The sequence below is a fragment of the Dama dama genome, chromosome 18, assembly GCF_033118175.1.
Source record: "Dama dama isolate Ldn47 chromosome 18, ASM3311817v1, whole genome shotgun sequence".
Lineage (NCBI taxonomy): Eukaryota > Metazoa > Chordata > Mammalia > Artiodactyla > Cervidae > Dama > Dama dama.
Window position 1 is genome coordinate 66,507,801 of NC_083698.1, and position 6,000 is coordinate 66,513,800.

At 46.6% G+C, this 6,000-nt stretch overlaps 1 protein-coding gene across 3 annotated transcripts in view; it reads right to left on the reverse strand.

Moving 5' to 3' along the window:
* Window positions 1–5,790, reverse strand: part of SNX10 (sorting nexin 10) — a 67,086-nt gene extending 61,296 nt beyond the window's left edge. The window contains exon 1 of one of the 3 annotated variants that reach the window (XM_061165495.1): window positions 5,655–5,790. The gene's annotated coding sequence lies outside the window, so the exon portion shown is untranslated. Of the gene's footprint in view, window positions 1–5,528; window positions 5,632–5,654 lie in introns of those variants that run through there. The other 2 variants (XM_061165494.1, XM_061165496.1) reach the window with 2 other exon arrangements.
* Between the last annotated feature and the right edge of the window lie 210 nt (window positions 5,791–6,000).

Here is a 6,000-nt window from a genome sequence, read left to right on the forward strand (position 1 = left end):
TGACTGAAGCAACTTAGCACGCATGACCCCCTATCAAGAGGAGGAAGGACAGTGTGAATGCCAAACTGCCTGACTCCCAACCTTATTCTGCCCCTTGCCTGGGGAGATTGTTTCACATCTCTGTGCCTCAGTTTTATCATCTGTGAAATGGGGATAATGGCCTGTTTCATGCATCAGCCGTAACGATCACAGGAGTAAATGTGGAGCTCAGCTACTGCATCAGCTACTGTCACTGGTCATCACTTTCTAGAGTGATCATCACTTTCTAAGACCCCTGAGGGAGAAAATGCTGAGGTCTCTTCCTGATTATCACAGAGCAGCTGTGCCTTTTTTAAAATATCCCCTTCAAGTATCTGGCTTGTGAGATGGGACAGGAATATTTACAGAAGCAGAGCATTTGAAGTCTATATGCTCTGAAACAGCCCACACAATGAAGTGCACACCTTGGCCCTTCCCTGTGGCACAAACTTACCCACAGTTTCCTGGCACTGGCCTTGGCCCAAGAAGAATGAGATAACACATAAAGTTATTATGTGTTAATAACTGTTAATAGTGGGTAAAATGCCAAACATAATATTCCTTAAACTAGATGCCCAAAGCACTGACTGCAATCCAAAGCATCTGACTCAGATCTGTCCACAGATTCAGTCTGGCAAAGGTCTCACCTCAAACAGAGGTCACATTTTTTCAAGGTTTCCCAACCATCAGGAAAAAGTGCTGGCTACAAAAAGCCAGCATTGGGTCTGCACTTCCCCATAAAAGGTAAAGCTGATCTTCCGGCGTAGGAATTTTCAGGTGCACCTGGGCAGACGCAGTCCCAATTCTCAGGATCTGATCACCCAGAGAGCTGACAGAAAGGCTCCACATTCCCTGCTTTGAGACACTAGAGTCTAGAATCTAGGGCTGTGGGAACGCCTGCCTCCTCCTCAGCGGTCCCAAATGCCAGTGTACAGTAAACAGGGCTGTGGTGTCAGTGAGGCAGGGGAGGATAGTGATCAGTCATGGAAACCTCCTTCCTGCGTGCTGTATTCATAATTTCTAAAGAGCAGCAGTTCCCTACATACAATGCCCCTTGTTCTGTTCTGCACTTGGAACCCTTAGGGTTTGTAAGTCTGAGAGGAACCGGAGAGCATCCATAGTCATAAAGATAAAGAGAAGACCTTGCAGCTCATGGGTCAGGGAGGAGGGTGAGGGGCAGGGCTGAGAGACCAAGAGAGGGACCCAGGGGATGGTGGAAGATCAGGAGGCCCACAGGTGACGGCTCTACTCACCGAGTAAGGTCTTCTGAACCAGCAGAGCACGAGGTGGGGTAGCTTTCTCAACCAGTCAAAGATTTCCCCATCAATATGGAGAAATGGGCTTGGACTTCTCTGGTGGTCCAGTGGATAATGCAGGGGCCCCAGGTTCGATCCCCGGTCAGGGGACGAGAGCCCACATGCCACAACTAAGAGTTCACAGTGAACAACTAATGATTCCCATGTGTCACAATTAGAAGATCCAATGTGCCGCAATGAAAACCCAGTGCAAACAAATATTTTTTTAAAATCTCACGTATGTGTACATATATTTTAATATCTATAATTTTGGTTTTGACATTCAATCTTTATTCTAAGTGGCATTTATTTTTCTGAATGGTGTGAGGCTTGGATCTCATTTTTTCCTAACTGGACCGATAACGGTCCCAATAAACTTTACTACAGTACATTTAATCACATGATGAATTCCTATCTTGACAAGGGAACTAGTTCTGACTTGCTACTCCTGGTCCGAAGTAACATATTTTGATGTCCAGTTGAACAATACATTTCAGAACATATTGCCTATTAGTACAATGTATTGATATTTTCCCAGGAAAACTTTATCAATTTGTAAAAATTAAGTGACTTTAAAGTGCTGGTCTAAACTAACAGCAGGTTCATGACCCATTAGTCTTATTTAGTCACTGGAGCATCAAGCTTTGGCCTGACTTCCCAGTGATTCACACCCTACATGGAAATCTCAGACTTCGTGGAATTTCACTTGAATTTACAAATCCCTCAGCAATAACTGTCCAACACTACAATTCGATCAAGAGGCCTGAACGGCATCCTTGTGCCTTAACCAATACATGTTCTGACTCCTTCCTTGTTTTCTCTCAAAACAAGTTTTATCCTCCTGGCTCTTATCGTACAGTGTTGTAGATTCCCATCTTAAATCACTGCAGAGTGGTTCAGCTAACAAGATGACATGCCAAAAGATGATGTATTTTAATAGTGCTTCCAGGAAACTTTGTTGGCCTCTCCCACACTGGGGAAGAGGGTGGGAAATCTGGGAGTCTTTTGGCTTTTTGTAATTCATTCACCTGGTACCACTCATTTCAAAGGGAAATACTGGGGTGTGATGGAAAGAATATGAGACTGGAAGTTAGGAAACCTGAGTTTTATAGTCCCCTTTTTACTTCTAAGTAGCTGCATAGCTCAGATTAAGCTATTCCCTTATTTGTAAAATTAGATTATAGGAATAGAATAGTAGAATAGTCATTACCAATTTTCATTGTCATTATAAAATAGTCATTACCAAATTTTCTTTCTACCATGAATGACCCTTTAAGAATCTAAAGTAAGGACCTCCCTGGTGGCCCAGTGGTTAAGACTCTGCACTTTCACTGTAGGGGGCACAGGTCAGATCCCTGGTCAGGAAACTAGGATCCCACATCCCATGCAGCCAAAAAGAGTATAAATAAATGAAAAAGTATTTTTAAAAAAGAGAATCTAAAGTAAGCTGTGGATTCTCACCTCTAGAATAATATGCTCTTGTACAAGAGTATGAAATCATATGCTTTCAGGGAGTTTACAGACTCCCTAAAGCCTATCTCGGATTCCCAGGGTCAAGATCACTGAGACCTACCACAAACTTCTAAAAAATAACACAGAATACAACAGAAATGTATGCAGAATCAGAAAACCTTAAGCAAAGTTGAATCATTTCCAGAACTAAAAGCATCTTCTTCTCCTCAGAGACTGAGAGGAGGAAGTGGTTTCTTAGGGTAAAATAAATGAAAATGCCAATTAAGGGCTGCCCTTGATTGAGGTCTGGCTAAGCCCTTTACCTACATTCACACAGGGCTGGCTGAGAGCACCCATTCCAGAGCCAGGCTGCCTCGTTCAAATCTCGGCTCCATCGTTTATTAATTGACTTAGGCTTTGTGCCTGTTTCTTCTTCTGTTATTGAGAAGGAGAGAAGGGAAGGAAAAAAAAAGAAAAACTAGGGCAGACTAAAAACAATACATATCTCAAGGACTGTTAATATACATATGGTACTTGAAATCAAGCCTGCCAGACACTAAGCCCTAAATAACAATTCCACATTATAGAAATCTGGGACACATTTGCTGGGTGGTTAAGATCTTGAGCTGAAGAGTTTAGGGAAGCCATAGATATCTTGATAACTCATTTTCCCTCAGATGGAAACAGAAATCTGCTTCAGAGGTTTGTTATAAACAAGCCTGCCATGTTAAAAACTATTTTCACAATGCCTAGCACATAATCAGTGCTCAGTAAATGTCAGCTATTGTTATGAACAATTCTGGGAGGCAAGGATTATCAGTAGCTTTTTTTAGTTCTGAAGAAAGGATAAATCAGAAATTTAAGTGTTCTGCTGACAGTACCTCAGTTAGTAAATGATTATCCCCAGATTTCAACTCCAACGAATCTGAAACCAGAAGTTGTAACCACTATCACACATAACCCCTTAATTTGAACAGGGCTTAGAGAACAGAAAAGCTGATTCATACCTACTAATTTTAAGGGGGGGGGGGGGGGGGGAGACTGTTGGTGATAAGAGTCTTTTATCCAAAATGCAGGGTATTTATTTTCCAGGGAGGTAAGTCATGACTGGCCAAAAGCCCTCATTTGCTACTCTTAGAAATGGAAGCCTGGAAAGGCTGGACCCTGGTCTCATAGATTTCAAACCCCTCGCAAGTGGTTGTTAAACCACAGCCCTCAAATCAAAAGAGGAAAAAGAAGCCATTTCCCATAATATCTGAACAAACAAACTGAGTTCTCTAAAATGCAAGTAGAGACCCTAAGGCTGAGAAAAGTATTAAGAATGCTCCAAAATGACATAGAAATGCCACAGTAGAACACAACATTAGTCTTTAAACAACAAACTTTTTTTTTTTTTTTTAAACAACAAACTTTTATGCAGGCAGGAATGAAGGTGTTTACGTCTGTTTCCAATAGCAAGCTCCAGGAGGACTTCCCCTAAGTAAAATAAGAGGAAGTTCCCACCACAGCCCACTGTTGCAGAAGGAGAAGCAGACTCTCCGTCAGTCAAGAGACCCCTGGTGAAGGGCGGTGTCACCTGAGAGTCACACCCCACTCCTCCAACACCAGTTTCCTCCCTAGTGATATAGTCACCTCGGAAATGAGAATGAAATAGACCAGTGGGAGAAACAGGGTGGTCCACTGAAATACAGGTCAGTGCTAATCACCTTTCTTCACATCTTCTATATATTTACTTCTGGGTGTATTGTATTTTTTGTCTTTCTTCAAAACAGTCCCATTAGTCAATCTTAAATCTACCATGCCTTTAAAAAAGAAAAAGGGGGTGCGGTGCTTAGGACTATGCATCACTGATCACTGGAAGGGATGGTAGAAACAGCAGAAGCATCTCATTCAACTGCATCCTTGGAGCTTGGTCCATCGGATGGAGTAGCCAGTTTCCCCCTGTGGCTGCATTCATCCCTTCCACCCAGCCCACTTCCAGGGGCGAAGAGGGACTTTATGCATTCCCAGCCTACCCCCACTCCCACGCCCCTAGAGGTGTGGAGAAGGCTGCGGACGGAGGGAGTCAGAAGTCCACCACAATCTAGGCCTGTTTCCGCTCTCACTAGCTGGATGACTCTGCTCCCTGGGGCCTTAGTTTCCCAGCCTTAAAATGAGAGGTTTGAAGGAGATCACATGAAAGCCTCCTGCCTGATCTAAATTTCTAAATCCATTATTCTGATACATAAACGTGTCCTGCAGAAATAGAAGCTCTTACTGGCAAGCAGGACTTGTGGTTCTACGTTCCCCTGACCCTTCCCCTCAATCCCCCGCGGACCATCTTACCGAAGTATGATACATCAGAACTGAAAAACAGGCTGTTGCTTTCCTGTGGCACCAGACCTAATAATCAGTCAAACGTGGATTTTCAAAACTCGGGCCTTTTCCCTCAATCCCACAATCCCACGAAAACCCCCTGCCTATCCCTCCCAGTTTCTAAACTCAAAGCTACCCTTTTCGTGAGTTAAAAATACCCACCCCAACCCGGCCTGGTGTAAGGTGTCTCAGCACATTTCCCGCGCCCCGCCCCCCCTCCGCCGGCGTCCAGGATTCCACCTCTGCCCCATCTTCTCCCCGGGGTGTCTTTTTAGCCGGATCAATTCGATCCGTGCCCTCCCCTGGCAAACCAGCCGACCGATTCCTCTTCCCCGGCAGGAAAGGAGGCAACGCCCGGCTCCAGCCCCAGGAGACCCAAGCATCTTCCCAGCCCGCAGGGAGAGGCACCTGGGCGCAAAGGAAAGGGCCCCAAGCCTCCGCGAAGGAAAGGAAAGGGCGGCCGTCTCGTCCCTGGTTGCGGTCCCCACCCGGCGGCGCGGGGGAGGCCTTCCCGGCAGATCGCCTGTCACTTACGGGCGGCACCTCCAGGCAGAGCCGGGCAGAGCAGGGCCAGCGGGCCAGCGGGTGGCGGAGTTTGCTGACTCAAAGGCGCGGCGGCGGCGGCGGCGAGCGCCTAGGAGCGCACACGAGCGCAGCCCCGCGCTCCCCGTGCACGTAGCGGCCCCGCGCCCGCGCTCCACGCCTGCTTTCGCGGCCACCGCACCGCCCAACCCAGGTACGGCCCCGCGGGGGCCTGCCCCGCCCTGCCGCGGACCTGCAAGCTGCCCTCTGCTCCCGGGCTGGGGAGAGCTGTGCGGCCGCTGGGGGGCGTCACTTGAAAGCCACCAGGAGCTTGCAAACCCCGCCCCGCCCCCTTAGT